A 16,518-nucleotide genomic window follows, 5' to 3' on the forward strand; every position below is an offset into this window, starting at 1 on the left:
ATCGTTTCCTGTCTCAACATTTATGTCTTTCATCTATTTGGGATTTATTTTGTGTATGGTGTAAGAAAGTGGTCCAGTTAAAGGGAGGGGGGGACAAGATGGCGGGGGAGTAGGAGGAGGCACCTTTTCAACCAGTACCCCAAAGTGAGCTGATTACCTACCAAAGACCTCCGATCACCCATGAAATCACTCTGGGATCAGAATTATACACGTCTGGATCTCTACAGGGGCAGAAGACACCAGTGGGCAGGTAAAGCGGAATGGGAACAGTGGACTGATATCAGAAGATAAACAAAAGGGGGAGGGAGCCACCAGAGGCGACAGGTTGGAAACTAATACCCCAATAGGAGCGAGAGTGCCCTGCGTCTGGGGACCAGCATTAACTTGGAGACTGGTTGAAAGCACTCCAAAAGAGCAAAGGATCGCGGGGGGGAAATTGTGGGAATCAGGGTGGCTAGGGACAGGGGCTTAAGTCCCGGTCCCAGAACAGCCTCTCCGGCTCTGAGGCAGAGAGTGTGTGGCAGAGAAACCAGCTCTTGGTCCCTAAGCCACCAGTGCGCCCAAGAATGCGTGGGTTCTAGCTCCTGTGAGGGGATGGGAGCCACGCCCATCGGCAGAAGGCGCGAGCCCTACCACAAAGCTTGAGATATGCACGCAAGTCCCTCATGCTCCCCTGAGTTACAAAGGCCCAGCCGGTGCTCTTTGACCCATGCCATTGTTTCAAAGCCTAAGCCATGTGCCCCAAACTCTCCCCTGACAGAGGTGAGCAAAAGCCCAGCCTGGTGCTTGCAGACCTGCACCCCGTTCTCAGTGCCTGAGACGTGCACGCGACCCATAGCCACCTCTGAAAGAGGTACACGCAAGCCGGGCACTCCCAGCCTGGTCAGCGGCAAAATCTCAGTGTGCGATCGCTGCTTGAAACCTCTCTGGCAGTCAGGAGCTCCCAGACAGCTGCCACTGCCTTGGCTTTGGGTACAAGCAAAATATCCTGCGCCCCCAGGGTCTGCAACTTGGAACCTGCTCTGCCAGTGGCCAAGGGGGAACTTATTTAGGCTCTGCACCCAGATTGAGTCTTCTCTCTGAGAGGGAGATCAGGGTGCGGTTTGTTTTCCTCTAAAACTACAAAAACCATCAAAGGCAGTGGTGGTGAGAGAGAAAAAAAAGTGAACAAGCATAAAAACTGCCAGAGAACAAAAGCCTGAAAAAAACCAGTTTCCTCAGAGCCCACCCCCTTAAGGGGGGCGGGAGGACTTAACTCAGGAAACATCATTGACTGACAACCCACGTGGCAGGCCCCTCCCCCAGAAAACAAACCAAGAAAGAAAAAAAAAAAGGACTACAAGTGAACAACCACTACTTCATAGGAAAACTTGTATTGTTCACTCATTCCCACTATTCCGGTTCATTTTTTTTTTACACATAGGTAATTTTTTAACCTATTTACCATCACAGTAAGCTGTACAGTACATCAAATTCCATAATACCTTTCTAACCTGAACTTTTTGATACATACACCTATGTTTTTCTTTTGCATTTTTATTTTTTTTAATATTTTATTTATTTTTTTAAATTTTTATTTATTTGACAGAGAGAGATCACAAGTAGGCAGAGAGGCAGGCAGAGAGAGAGAGAGGAGGAAGCAGGCTCCCTGCTGAGCAGAGAGCCCGATGTGGGACCCTGAGATCATGACCTGAGCCGAAGGCAGCGGCTTAACCCACTGAGCCACCCAGGCGCCCTGCATTTTTATTTTTTGAATTCCTTTTTTTAAATTTTAGTTTAGTTTAGTCTAGTTTATTCCTTTTTATTTTTATCATCTAATATTCATATAGAGTTAAACTTCAAAGTAATCCCCTTTTCCAAATCAATACTACCCCTATAGGTAAACCAATTTTTAATCCCCTGTGTCTTAGGAAATTTGAGTCCTTTAACAAAGATATCAAGATACATCCAGGAAGAATCAAAACAACCTTCCTCGCACACAGTGAGAATTTATAAGAACTCTCCCATCTTCTTCCACCAGTGTTTCTGTGTTTTTTGTGTTTGTCCTGATAGCATATAAATTTTACACTTGTGGTTCTTTTTGACGAGATTCGTTCTTTATTTGCATATATATTTTTTTTCTCTTGTCATATACTTGTATCAGACTTTTTATCTCTTTTTGCTTGTCTACTTCACAAGTCTTACCGTGGGGCTCATCTGGGCTGAACCTTCTTTTTCATCTTCCCTTTCTTTCCTGTCTCTCACTCTCTCTCTCTTTTTTTTTTCTTCTTTTTTTTTTCTTTTTCTTTTTCTTTTCTTTTGTCTCTCGTTTGGGTGGGGAATCCTGATTGCTCAGAAGTGTTCCAGGATGCACCGTAACTGCACCACAGTTGATATAACCAGCTACATCTGCTCAGTCATCTCCCACCAAAATGACTAGGAGGAGGAATGCCCAACAGAAGAAAAATACAGAGGATGGACCTTCTGCAACAGAGCTAACAGCTATCCACATAGACAATATGTCAGAAAGAGAATTTAGGCTACCAATTATCCAGGCAATAGCTAGGTTAGAGGAAAGCCATGGATGACCAAACAGAATTGATAAGGGCCGAAATGAAAGTGACCAGAAAGGATGTTCACAATATTAGGGCGGAGATAAAAGCTACCAGGGAGGAGGTTCACAATGCTCTCAATGAGTTCCAATACAATCTAAACTCTCTCAAAGCTAGGGTAACTGAGACAGAAGATAGAATTAGTGATCTGGAGGACAAACAGATAGAGAGAAAGGATCAGGAGGAAGCCTAGAACAAACAGCTTAGAAACCACAAAAACAGAATCAGGGAAATAAATGACGCCATGAAGCGTTCCAACGTCAGAATTATTGGAATCCCTGAAGGGGAGGATAAAGAAAGAAGTCTAGAAGATATAGTGGAACAAGTCCTTCATGAAAATTTTCCCAATCTCACAAATGGAACCAGCGTTCATGTACTAGAGGCTGAATGGTCTCCACTCAAGATTATACATTCCAAAAAAAATCACGACACCTGATAGTCAAATTGAGGAATTATAATTGTAGGTATAATCTCTTGAAAGCCGCCAGGGCAAAGAGGCTCCTTATTTACAGAGGGAAGCCCATCAGAATAACGTCAGACCTGTCCACAGAGACCTGGCAATGCAGAAGAGGCTGGAAAGATATATTCAGGGCAAATATGAGAAGAACATACAGCCAAGAATACTTTATCCAGCAAGATGGACATTGAAAATGGATGGAGAGATAAAGAGTTTCCAACACCGGTAAGGCTTAAAACACTATGCAACCACCAAGCCGACACTGCAGGAAATATTAAGGGGCATCCTATAAAAGAGGAAAAATCCCAAGAATAGCATTGAACAGAAATATAGAGACAATCTACAGAAAGAAAGACTTCAAAGGTAACACGATGTCAATAAAAACATATCTATCAATAATCACTCTAAATGTGAATGGCCTAAAAGTGCCCATAAAATGGCACAGGGTTGCAGATTGGATAAAACAACAGAACCATCCATAAGCTCTCTAGAAGAGACCCATTTTGAACCTAAAGATACACCCAGACTGAAAGTGAAGGGATAGAGAAGCATCTTTCATGCCAACGGGCCTCAAAAGAAGGCCGGGGTAGTGATTCTCATGTCAGATGAATTAGATTTTAGACTAAAGACTGTAGCCAGAGATACAGAAGGACATTACATCATTCTTAAAGTGACTATCCACCAACATGATCTAACAATTGTAAATATCTAAGCCCCCAATATGGGAGCAGCCAATTACATAAGAAAACTGTTAATCAAGATAAAGAGTCATATTGATATGAATACACTAATCATAGGAGATCTTAACACGCCTCTCATAAATAGATCATCGAAGCAGAAAATCGATAAAAAAAAAAAAAACGAGCATTGAATGACACATTGGACCAGATGGACCTCATAGATATATACAGAACATTCCACCCTAAAACAACAAAATACTCACTCTTCTCAAGTGCACATGGAACTTTCTCCAGAATAGACCACATACTGGGTCACAAATCAGGACTCAACCGATACCAAAAGACAGAGATGATTCCCTGCATATTCTCTGATCACAATGCTTTGAAACTGGAGCTCAATCACAAGGAAAAGTTCTGAAGGAAATCAAACACCAGGAAGCTAAAGACCATCTTGCTTAAGAATGCTTGGATCAATCAGGAGATCAAAGAAGAACTGAAACAATTCATGGAAACTAATGAGAATGAAGACACTTTGGTCGAAAACCTATGGGATACAGCAAAGGCTGTCCTAAGGGGGTAATACATAGCCATCCAAGCCTCCCTCAAAAAAATGAAAAATCCAGAATGCACCAGCTGTCTCTACACATTAAAAAACTGGAGAATCAACAACAAATCAAACCAGCTCCACACACGAGAAGGGAAACATCAAGATTAAAGCTGAGATCAATGAGGTAGAAATCAGAGATACAGTAGAATGTATCAATGAAACTAGAAGCTGGTTTTCTGAATCAATAAGATAAATAAACCATTGGCCACACTAATCCAAAAGAAAAGAGAGAAAACTCAGATTCATAAAATTATGAATGAAAAGGGAGAGATCACAACTAACACCAAGGAAGTAGAAACAATCATCAGAAATTATTATCAACAGTTATATGCCAATAAGCTAAGCAACCTAGATGAAATGGATGCATTCCTGGAAAAATATAAACTACCAAAATTGAACCAGGAAGAAATTGACAACCTGAATAGACCAATATCTAATAACGAGATTGAAGCAGTGATCAAAAACCTCCCAAAAAACAAGAGCCCAGGACCTGACGGATTCCCTGGGGAATTCTACCAAACTTTCAAAGAAGAAATAACACCTATTCTCCTGAATCTGTTTCAAAAAATTGAAGCAGAAGGAAAACTTCCTAACTCTTTCTATGAAGCCAGCATTACCCTGATCCCCAAACCAGGCAAAGACCCTACCAAAAAGGAGAATTTTAGACCAATATCACTGATGAATATGGATACTAAGATTCTCAACAAGACCCTAGCCAACAGGATCCAACAGCACATTAAAAAGATTATCCACAATGATCAGGTGGGATTCATTCCTGGGCTACAAGGATGGTTCAACATTTGCAAATCAATCAATGTGACATAACAAATCAATATGAGAAGAGAGAAGAACCACATGGTCCTCTCAATTGATGCAGAGAAAGCATTTGACAAAATCCAGCATCTGTTCCTGATTAAAACACTTCAAAATATAGGGATAGAGGGAACATTCCTGAACCTCATCAAATCTATCTATGAAAGACCCACAGCAAATATCATCCTCAATGGGAAAAAGCTTGCAGCCTTCCCGTTGAGATCAGGAACAAGACAAGGATGCCCACTTTCACCACTCTTGTTCAAAATAGTATTAGAAGTCCTAGCAACAGCAATGAAACAACAAAGAGAAATAAAAGGTATCCAAATTGGTAATGATGAAGTTAAACTCTCTCTCTTCACAGATGACATGATTCTTTAGATGGAAAACCCAAAAGATTCCACGCCCAAACTACTATAACTCAGTGGATTTCTTATACACTAACAACGAAAATACAGAAAGGGAAATTAGAGAATCGATTCCATTTACTATAGCACCAAGAAACATAAGATACCTGGGAATAAACCTAACCAAAGAGGTAAAGGATCTGTACTTGAGGAACTACAGAACACTCATGAAAGAAATTGAAGAAGACACAAAAAGATGGAAGACCATTCCATGCTCTTGGATCGGAAGAATAATCATTGTTAAAATGTCTATACTGCCTAGAGCAATCTATACTTTTAATGCCATTCTGATCAAAATTCCACGGGTATTCTTCAAGGAGCTGGAGCAAAGAATCCAAAAATTTGTATGGAATCAGAAGAGACCCCGAATCGCTAAGGAAATGTTGAAAAACAAAAACAAAAATGGGGGCATCACGTTACCTGATTTAAAGCTTTACTACAAAGCTGTGATCACCAAGACAGCATGGTACTGGCATAAAAACAGACACATAGACCAGTGGAACAGAGTAGAGAGCCCAGATATGGACCCTCAACTCTATGGTCAAATAATCTTCGACAGAGTAGGAAAATATATACAGTGGCAAAAAGACAGTCTCTTCAATGAATGGTGCTGGGAAAACTGGACAGCTATATGTACAAGAATGAAACTCGACCATTCTCTTACAGCGTACACAAAGATCAACTCAAAATGGATAAAAGACCTCAACAGGAGACAGGAATCCATCAGAATCCTAGAGGAGAACATAGACAGTAATCTCTTCGAAAGCAGCCACATCAACTTCTTTCAAGATATGTCTCCAAAGGCAAAGGAAACAAAAGCAAAAATAAACTTTTTGGACTTCATCAAAATCAAAAGCTTCTGCACACCAAAGGAAACAGTCAAAAAAACACAGAGGCTACCCACGGAATGGGAGAAGATATTTGCAAGTGACAGTACAGACAGAAGGTTGATATCCAGGATCTATAAAGAACTCCCCAAACTCAATATACACAAAATAAATAATCATATCAAAAAATGGGAAGAAGATATGAACAGACACTTCTCCAGTGAAGACATACAAATGGCTATCAGACACATGAAAAAATGTTCATCATCACTAGCCCTCAGGGAGATTCAAATTAAAATCACATTGAGATATCACCTTACACCAGTTAGAATGGCCAAAATTAACAAAACAGAAAACAACATGTGTTGGAGAGGAATTGGAGAAAGGGGAACCCTCTTCCACTGTTGGTGGGAATGCAAGTTGGTGCAGCCTCTTTGGAGAACAGTGTGGAGATTCCTCAAGAAATTAAAAATAGAGCTTCCCTATGACCCTGCCCTTGCACTCCTGGGTATTTACCCCAAAGAGACAAATGTCGTGAAAAGAAGGGCCATCTGTACCCCAGTGTTTATAGCAGCAATGGCCACGGTCACCAAACTATGGAAAGAACCAAGACGCCCTTCAACGGACGAATGGATAAGGAAGATGTGGTCCATATACACTATGGATTATTATGCCTCCATCAGAAAGGATGAATATCAACTTTTGTAGCAACATGGATGGGACTGGAAGAGATTATGCTGAGTGAAATAAGTCAAGCAGAGAGAGTCAATTATCATATGGTTTCACTTATTTGTGGAGCATAACAAATATGGAGGACAAGGGGTGTTAGAGAGGAGAAGGGAGTTGGGGTAAATTGGAGGGGGAAGTGAATCACGAGAGACTATGGACTCTGAAAAACAATCTGAGTGGTTTGAAGTGGCGGGGGTGTGGGAGGTTGGGGTATCAGGTGGTGGGGATTATAGAGGGCACGGATTGCATGGAGCACTGGGTGTGGTGAAAAAATAATGAATACTGTTTTTGAAAATAAATAAATTGAAAAAATTTAAAAAAACAGAAAGTGGTCCAATTTCCTTCTTTTGCATGTTGCTGTCCACTTTTCCCAACACATATGTTGAAGAGATTCCTTTTTGCCATTGGATATAATTTTATTAACTTATATCACAGCAATCTGATGAGTATTGAATGACGTAAAATATGTGTTATATTTTTGTAAATTTAAAAGACACACTAATGATATGATTATAGTGTTTGTTTCTGCACTTATTAAATCAAAATTTAAAAATTGAAGGGCTAAGAACAGAAATTCAACAGACTATTAGGGTAAAGGTATTAAAAGACAAAATATGTAAGATCTATACAAAATCCTCCATGGCCTTTAAATATGTGAAAAAAATATTCCTACTCCATAATTAGAGAAATGCAAATGAAAATATCACTATGATACCATTTCCCACTATCAGACTAGCAAAACAATTTAAGATAACACATTCTTTGGCCAGGCTGTGGGGGAACATAAACTGCTGGTGGAATGTAGATATAACACAGCCCTTCAAGAGGGGAATGTGACAAACTTAACTAAACTACATATGTATTTAATGTTTCTTTGTTATGCTCCACAAATAAGTGAAACCATAGGATAGTTGACTCTCTCTGTTTGACTTATTTCACTCAGCATAATCTCTTCCAGTCCCGTCCATGTTGCTACAAAAGGTGGGTATTCATCCTTTCTGATGGAGGCATAATACTCCATAGTGTATATGGACCACATCTTCCTTATCCATTCGTCCGTTGAAGGGCATCTTGGTTCTTTCCATGTTTCTTTGACTCACATCTCAGGATCTACCCTGAAGTCATAGCTCTAGCAATTGGACATACATATGCACTGAGGTATTCACTGAAGCATTTTTTTTATTTTTCTAATATTTTATTTATTTATTTATTTATTTGAGAGAGAGAGAGCACGAGGGGTGGGGAGAAACAGAGGGAAAAGCAGACTCTCTACTGAGCAGGTCTCCATCCCAGGAGTCCAGGATCATGACTTGAGCTAAAGGCAGTTGCTTAACCAACTGAGCCACTCAGGTGCTTCTGAGGCATTTTTTTCTGATTGCAAAATATTGGAATAACCTAAACACCCTTACAACAAGAAGAGGTTGAAAAGCCTCACCCTGGAGTCTTGAGCAGCCCTAGAGCAGAATGAGGAGACATCATAAATGAACTGTTGAGAGATTTCTCTGTGAAGAGAAAAGTAAAGTTAAGGAAATTTATCTATGGTAAGCTACCCTGTGCTGGCTGTTATTAACTTGTTGATGTCTACAATTCCAAGATGATTAGAGAGAGTGACCAGGACAACAGTAAGGTCCAAGAGAAGTCTAATTCCCACAAGAGGTTCTTTACTGGAGGGAACTGTTCCTCACCAAAGTGTAGACAGGCTCCTTCTAGAAGGATGCCCTGGATGGTGGGCCCTCAAGCCAAATGCAAATCCTCTGCAGCTCAACTGGGACATTTTCCAAGCTCCCTAGGGTGCTTGGGTCTCAAAAATTGTGACAGTAAGGCTGGGGAACAAATAATCCTTTGGCCAAGAATGTCTCCGACCCTCAGGAAGAAATTAAATACATAAACAAGAAAAAAATAAAAACTTGGTTCATCCAGGTAAAAAGTGACTAATTTAAAGAGAACCAATAGAAACTATTCAATTTAAGAAGTGAAAAGAGAAAAACTTTAGTTTCTATCCTGTGTACAGTTCACAGAGGAAAGGAAAATGGAAGTAGATGAGCTGAGCTTAGCGAACATAAATGAGGCAGTGGAGTCCAACATAAAAGTGAGATGAAGAGCTGAGGTAGGAATAAAGTGAGAGTCCACTCCCAGCTGACATGAAAACTGAGTGCCCTAATGCAGGAGCATTGGGATGCTAAGCCCCTCCTTCAGTTGAGGAAAAAGCTTGGCCATCTTCAGCTTCCTGGAGAGGCTACTGTGCTGACTTGAGACCCCAAGTACTCCCAAGTTCTGTATTCCCCCACCCCACATCTTCCTTGAAGTCTGCAAAGGTTAATGTGTGCCAGGGTACCTGGCCTCTGCAAGTTTTGCTCACCTGGACAACCAGGTATAACCTGCCTCCTTGAGAATAAAGTGTGGCACAGGGCCAGCTGTTCAAAGGGAGCATTGACTTCTATTATCATCACCACTGTTACCATAATTGCTAGTTCTGTTATTGGATTATCTCCAAGTCACATAAAGTTCTCCTGGGTCTGCCTGCAATTGCACTCATGGGTATTTACCCCAAAGATACAGATGTAGTGAAAAGAAGGGCCATCTGTACCCCAATGTTTATAGCAGCAATGGCTTTGGTCGCCAAACTGTGGAAAGAACAAAGATGCCCTTCATTGGATGTATGGGTAAGGAAGATGTGGTCCATATACACTATGGAGTATTATGCCTCCATCAGAAAGGATGAATACCCAACTTCTGTAGCAACATGGACAGGACTGGAAGAGATTATGCTGAGTGAAATAAGCAGAGAGAGTCAATTATCATATGGTTTCACTTATTTGTGGAGCATAACAAATAGCATGGAGGACACGGGGAGATGGAGAGGAAAAGGGAGTTGAGGGAAATTGGAAGGGGGGGTGAACCATGAAAGACTATGGACTCTAAAAAACAATCTGAGAGGTTTGAATTGGTGGGTGGGTGGGAGGTTGGGGTATCAGGTGGTGGGTATTACAGAGGGCACGTATTGCATGGAGCACTGGGTGTGGTGAAAAAATAATGAATACTGTTATGCCAAAAATAAATAAGAATAAATCCTCAAAAATAAATAAATAAATGAGTGAAGGAATGAATAAATTTTTAAAAATTAAAAAAATAAAATAAAATAAAAGTTGTCCTGGGTCTGGACCTACACCTGAGCCTGATGTGCATGGATTGTTGATGTGTCGTAGGGGCTCTCCTTCTCTTCCTTAGTCTTCCTTTAGTCTCCTTCTCTTCCTCCCTCACAGATCCTTCCCAATTTTCTCAACCATCTTCTGGTTTAATCTTCTCAGGAGCCCTCCCTCCAGGTAGCATACCCAATAAGGGTTCAGAACCTACCTCCTGCTTAAAGCTTGATGTTCAAGGAGCAATGGAAGCCCCTCCACTTCAGAAAACAATCTGAGGGTTTTGAAGGGGTGGGGGGGGTGGGAGGTCGGGGTACCAGGTGGTTGGGTATTATAGAGGGCATGGAGCACTGGGTGTGGTTCAAACATAATGAATACTGTTATGCTGAAAATAAAAAATAAATTTTCAAAAAAACCTTAAAAAAGAAAACAAAAACCCACTTCTCGGGCACCTGGGTAGCTCAGTCGGTTAAGCGTTCAACTATTGATTTTGGCTCAAATCATGATCTCAGGGTCATGAGATTGAGCCCTGCATCAGGTTTCAGCCTTAGTGAGGAGTCTGCTTGAGTTTTTCCCTCTCCCTCTTCCTCCACCTCTTCCCCCACTTGCCACATGCTCTTTCTCACTAAAATCGATCAAAAAATTTTTTAAAGATTTTGTTTATTTGTTTGACAGAGAGAGACACAGTGAGAGAGAGAACACAAGGAGGTGCAGAGGGAGAGGAAGAAGCAGGCTTCCTGCTGGGCAGGGAGCCTAAAGAGAGATTCGATCACAGGACCCTGGGATCATAACCCAATCCAAAGGCAGACACTTAACAACTGAGCCACCCAGGTGCCCCAAATTGATCAATCTTTACAAAAACAAAAACAAAACACTTCTGGTAATGATCCACTGTGTGTCCCTGGCACCAAAATTCTAACTGGTTGCTCTTCTTCCCTTTTCCTGAGACACTGTACTTGAAGCCTTATATCTCTTGTTAACTTTGCTAGTGACAGCACTTTGGGGAACATAAGAATGTCTGGAATCACTTGGATGAAGTAGCTGGTCCCTCCAGCCTTAGAGCAACCACACTGTGAGCCCACTACTCATCCTGCCAGAGACTTCCCTTTCATTAACCTTCTTCACTCTGATGTTCAGATCTACAATTACACACAGTTGCTTAAGACACTTGCAGAACATCTCAAGACCAGCATCCCTCTCACATCCTCCTGGAGCATATTCACTCATCCAGTTAAAAATGAACATTGAGCCCTTTTACGAAGATGGTGCCGAAAACTAAGAAGGAAGCCCCTGCCCCTCCCAAAGCCAAAGCCAAAGCAAAGGCTTTGAAAGCCAATAAAGTGGTGCTGAAAGGTGTCCACAGTCACAAAACAAAAGAAGATCCACACATCACCTACGTTCCGACGACCCAAGACTCTGTGTCTCCGAAGGCAACCCAAATACCCTCGAAAGAGCGCCCCCAGGAGAAACAAGCTTGACCACTATGCCATCATCAAGTTCCCCCTGACTACTGAGTCAGCCATGAAGAAAATAGAAGACAACAACACACTTGTGTTCATTGTGGATGTCAAGGCCAACAAGCACCAGATCAAACAAGCTGTGAAGAAGCTCTATGACATTGATGTAGCCAAGGTCAACACCTTAATCAGGCCTGATGGAGAGAAGAAGGCATACGTTCGGCGGGCCCCTGACTATGATGCTTTGGATGTTGCCAACAAAATTGGGATCATCTAAACTGAGTCCAGCTGGCTAAATCTAAATACAGTTTTTTCATGATAAAAAAAAATGAACATTGATGAGATTTACAGTGATTAGTGGTTTTAGCTTTAGTTCAGTTCATATTTTGGATCAAGTATTTGGAGAGTTAGTTCAGATTCAGCAATAGGTGCTACAACCAGCCCACAAAGAAGAGAACCCACACCCTCCTCTGTCTTCATAGTCAAAGCACTGAGTAGATGGAAGGGATTGGAATTTGGTGGGAAAAGCCCTGTGACTTCCCCCTTCCATGGTGCAGAGTTGTTAGGAATAGTTCACACCCCCAACCAGGGGTCATTGCCTTGCATCCAGGTGGTTACTAACTGCTCAGCTCAATGGAATGTGAGCGGAAGAGTTTACTACCACTTAATGGAGGGGACAGTGGAGATGCAGGTAGATGTCTGGTGCTGGTAGAACAGACTACAAGGAATCCTAGAGGAGTGCAAGGGGCTGGAGGAACACTTGTATCTTTACTAGAGGAGTGCGCATGTTTAACAAAATTCAGTCTGCATGCATTCATTTTATTATATGTAAGTCATACCTGGGCATAAAATAAATCAAATTAAATAAATAAATAAAATAACCTGGGCAAAAAATGCTTTACAAACTGTAAAGTGCTTCAAAAGACAAGGCAGTGATTTGTGATTAGTCTAGCTGTGAGTGTAAAATTGTGTGGAACTTCTCAGATATAAGGGTTTATCCTAGAGCCTAGACCAGGACTATGGAAGAATTGGCAGGGAAGGGCTTTATCTCAGTGGGGAGCCCAAGACCTGGTCCAGAGGACAAGCGTCTGGAATTAAGCATGCACAACTAGGGAAAGTAACATAGACATTGAGCACAAGTGGTGCTTAGCTCTCTTCCCTATCATGGATGAGGATTCAGGAGCCATAAGTGCAAATTGAAGTGCATTTCTAGGGTTTGAATTACTTTAATTATAGCAGGATAACAGAGCATCTGCCTGGGCAGGTTCCCACTACTTCTCTGTTTAAATATCCTCCTTGTCCTATTATTCTTCTGTCTTTCCACCTATACCTGGCAGTCTGAGAGTGGCTCCCAGAATGGAAACTTAACCCCACTCCTACTCATATGCTCATGCTGTGGCTCTGCTCACTTCTCTGTCTAAAGCCAGAGTCCTTGCAACATGCAGAGACCTCCTGGGATGTGGCCCTTCTCCAGTCTCCATCCCAATTCTCAGCACCCTGGTTTCCATTCCATTTCCATCCCATCCTGAGTGATTCTGCAGTTCACCAAAATTACCACTGCTTCCTCACATCAATGCTGAGCATGGGGGATTCCAGGGGTTTCTAGGAACAGAAAGCTATGGTGGTGGTCTTGTCTGCCTGGAGTAGACAGCCATGTAGGAGTTGCAAATGACCCTTGCTATGGTCTATAGGGCCACTTCTGGTCTATAGGGGGACAGCAGCAATGAAGTGTGTAGGGAAGGGTGAAATGAGAGAGGGAATCCTTGGACATGGAAGCAGTGAGATCAGCGTGGTTTGAGGGATATGGGCCAGGTATATGCCTTCCACGTCACCATTTCTGATGGTTCTCCCCCTCCTAAAGTATGTGCGGGAGCCAGTTTCAAACTGGAGTAATTTACTAATGGTTAGTTTTTGCTCATTACCAAGAAGAACTATGTTGGCCACTCTCACAAACACATGTGACAGGCGTTAACTATCCTTCAGTGCAGGCACAGAAAGGTGATATCTGTTGCCCAATGTTCCAGGGCTGAAATTTGAAGCCATATTCTTTGGCTCTAGAGGTCATGACCTTGACCATTGAGTCATATTGCCTCTGAGGCAAAGTCTTGAAAGTACCTGTGGATAAACTACTTCCTCCCAGGTCATGTAATTCAGTTCTAGCCAATGGTATGGGCATAAGTGATGGATGCCTCTGCCGGGGCTTGTCCCAGAGCATGCTGTGTAGACCTCTGGGCTCCCTCTGTCTCTCCACCTGTCAGCCGGCTAGCCACAGAACACTTCACTGAGAGCCCAAGAGTTCCATGGCATGGGGGAACCATGAGATAAAAGGATCCTGGTTTCTTTTTCAGTCTCAGAGGATAGCTTCCCAGGACAGTTGCCCAGTCAGGAATATCTGTAGAGGTTTAAATAACTAAGAAATGAACTATCATTGAATTAAATCCTTTTGCTTATATTTAAAAATTTTTTGACTAAGATTTATTTGTTATAGCAGCACAACATAGCCTATTATTAATGACAAGGGGAAAAATATAATTTTACACTGGAGAAACCTGGAATATGCCACTTCAACAAGCAAGCAAGGTTAAATAACAGCAGCGATATAACACATCAACATCATATACTTCCTGGTAAGACCCACTGAGAAAAACATGTTATTTTTTTATTATTATTATTAACATATAATGTATTTTTTTTTTTTTTTGCCCCAGGTGTACAGCTCTGTGATTCATCAGTCTTACACAATCCACAGCACTCACCATAACATATGCCCTCCCCAATGTCCATCACCCAGCCACCCTGTCCTCCCACCCCTCTCCCTTCCAGCAACCCTCAGTTTGAAGACACACTACTTCTGTAGGATTCTTGTTGAAAATGCATAATGTCAATCTTGTAATGACAAAAATTCAGGTAAACTCAAATTGAAGGACATTCTGGGAAATAACTGACCAGTAAAGGAAAAACTCCAGAACTGTCACAGATTGTGGGAGCTTGAATAAATATAGCAATTAAATGCAAAAAGTTGGATCCTAGACCAGAAAAATGACATTAGTGAAAGTTGGTGAAGATCTATTAGTTAATAATACTGTGTTAATGCTAATTTCTTGGTTTCAGTAACTGTAGCATATTATGTAACATGCAAACTTGAAAGAAAGGTGGATGAGGGGTGTAAGGGCCTATTTAGTCAGAGCGATTCCATCCAGTTAAATAGTGATTTTGTTTAAATCAACCTGTTGTTGTTTATGCAGTAAAACTTAAACTGACCCCCTGCCCCCCAGGGAACTTACTTAAAAACAAGTCCAGGAAACCAGTCCCAGGTAACAAAGCCCAAATACAAGGCAGGTCAGGCCAGGTGGAGACATCCAATCAATGGGGCATGCATACTGTCTCCCTAGCTACCAAGAAATGTGGGTCCTGCCTTTTGGGAGCCAATTCTGACCAAAGTGATAGGATAATTTAAATATCTACTAGGGTAAATTGAAATTCAATTGGCCACCCGTGTGTGACCTAGCATGACTGTGCAGTTTTTTCTGTGTGTTGCAATCTCATTGGCCATCTGTGTGTGGCCAGGCTCAACCACATGTCCTTTGCTCTATAAACGTTAGCCTGTGAGGCTGGGAGGGGTCGCCTCTTTGTAAGAGATGGCCTCAACCGGTCAGTTTGGTTCTCAATGCTTGGCACAAATAAAGCTTTGCTTGACCTTTGCTTTGTATCTATCTTGCTCCTTTGATTACGGACCTAACAAGGGGGTTTCTAGAATTCTCTGTGCTATTTTTGCAACTTTTTAGTAAGTCTAAAATTACCTTGAAATAAAAAGCTAAAATAAATACATAAATAAGAATAAAATGAGACAAAATCAGAGGCAGAGACAAACCATAAGAGATTCTTAACTATAGGAAACTGAGGTTGCTGAAGGGAAAGTGGTGGGGGAATGGGGTAACTGGGTGATGGACGTTAAGGAGGGAATGTGATGTAATGAGCACTGGGTGTTATATGCAACCGATTAATCACTAAACTCTATCTCTGAAACTAATAATACATTGCATGTTAATTAATTGATTAAAAAAAGAATGAATGTGATGATGAACTACCACCAGTTTGCCTTTCTGGTGGCTTTGCTCTTGATGTATTGTTAGTAGGTCTAGACAACAAAGACATACACTGGTTTACACCTTTAAAATTTTTTTATTACAGAAAATGCCATTCTCCCACGTCCAGCTCAAGACCCAGCTTATTTGCCAAACCTGGACTTCTGTGCATATTGTATTGAACAGCTTTCTTGCTCCCTGGGTATCGGACATGGAGTCAAAAACTCTGCCTTTGATTATAGGTTCTCTGAGAAGAGGGACTGGGGCTCCATAGCTATGTTCCATTCTGTACAAGGCTATAAGATACCTGGTCAGCCTGAGCACCAACAGCATTATGTCTCTGCCTGGGAGGTTAGGCAGGGGAGTTGGCCAGGTTTCTGCAACCCCTCTGCACCCCTCTTTGGGTCCTGTGGACTATGTCACTATGGGCCTGTGACCAGAGCCTGGACAATCACTGAAGGGACAGATATCTGTGCTAGGGACAACACAAGACATTACAGGCATGTCTGCGCACTCACTCAGTGTGTGGGTGGGGATGGTGGCAGATAAGTCCCCAGAAGTCAGGGCTGCAGGCAGAAAGTGCCAACAAAGTGAAAGCTGTGTTTCTCAATCTCAAGCTGGACGGGGACTAGGGATGTCCTAAGAGCCCACAGATTTTAATGCAAGGAACTAGGAATTGATGCAAAGGAACTAGGAATTGATGCAAAGGAATCTATGAGGACAGC

The 16,518-nt window shown here is 41.9% G+C and overlaps 1 pseudogene across 1 annotated transcript; it reads left to right on the forward strand.

The window, feature by feature from the left end:
* The first annotated feature begins 11,513 nt into the window (after window positions 1–11,513).
* Window positions 11,514–12,037, forward strand: LOC309861057 (large ribosomal subunit protein uL23 pseudogene; annotated as a pseudogene). Its single transcript has one exon. The product of its transcript is annotated as a large ribosomal subunit protein uL23 pseudogene (transcript).
* Window positions 12,038–16,518: the final 4,481 nt, after the last annotated feature.

Source organism: Mustela nivalis, assembly GCF_964662115.1.
Source record: "Mustela nivalis genome assembly, chromosome: 3".
In the NCBI taxonomy this organism is placed as follows: Eukaryota; Metazoa; Chordata; class Mammalia; order Carnivora; family Mustelidae; genus Mustela; species Mustela nivalis.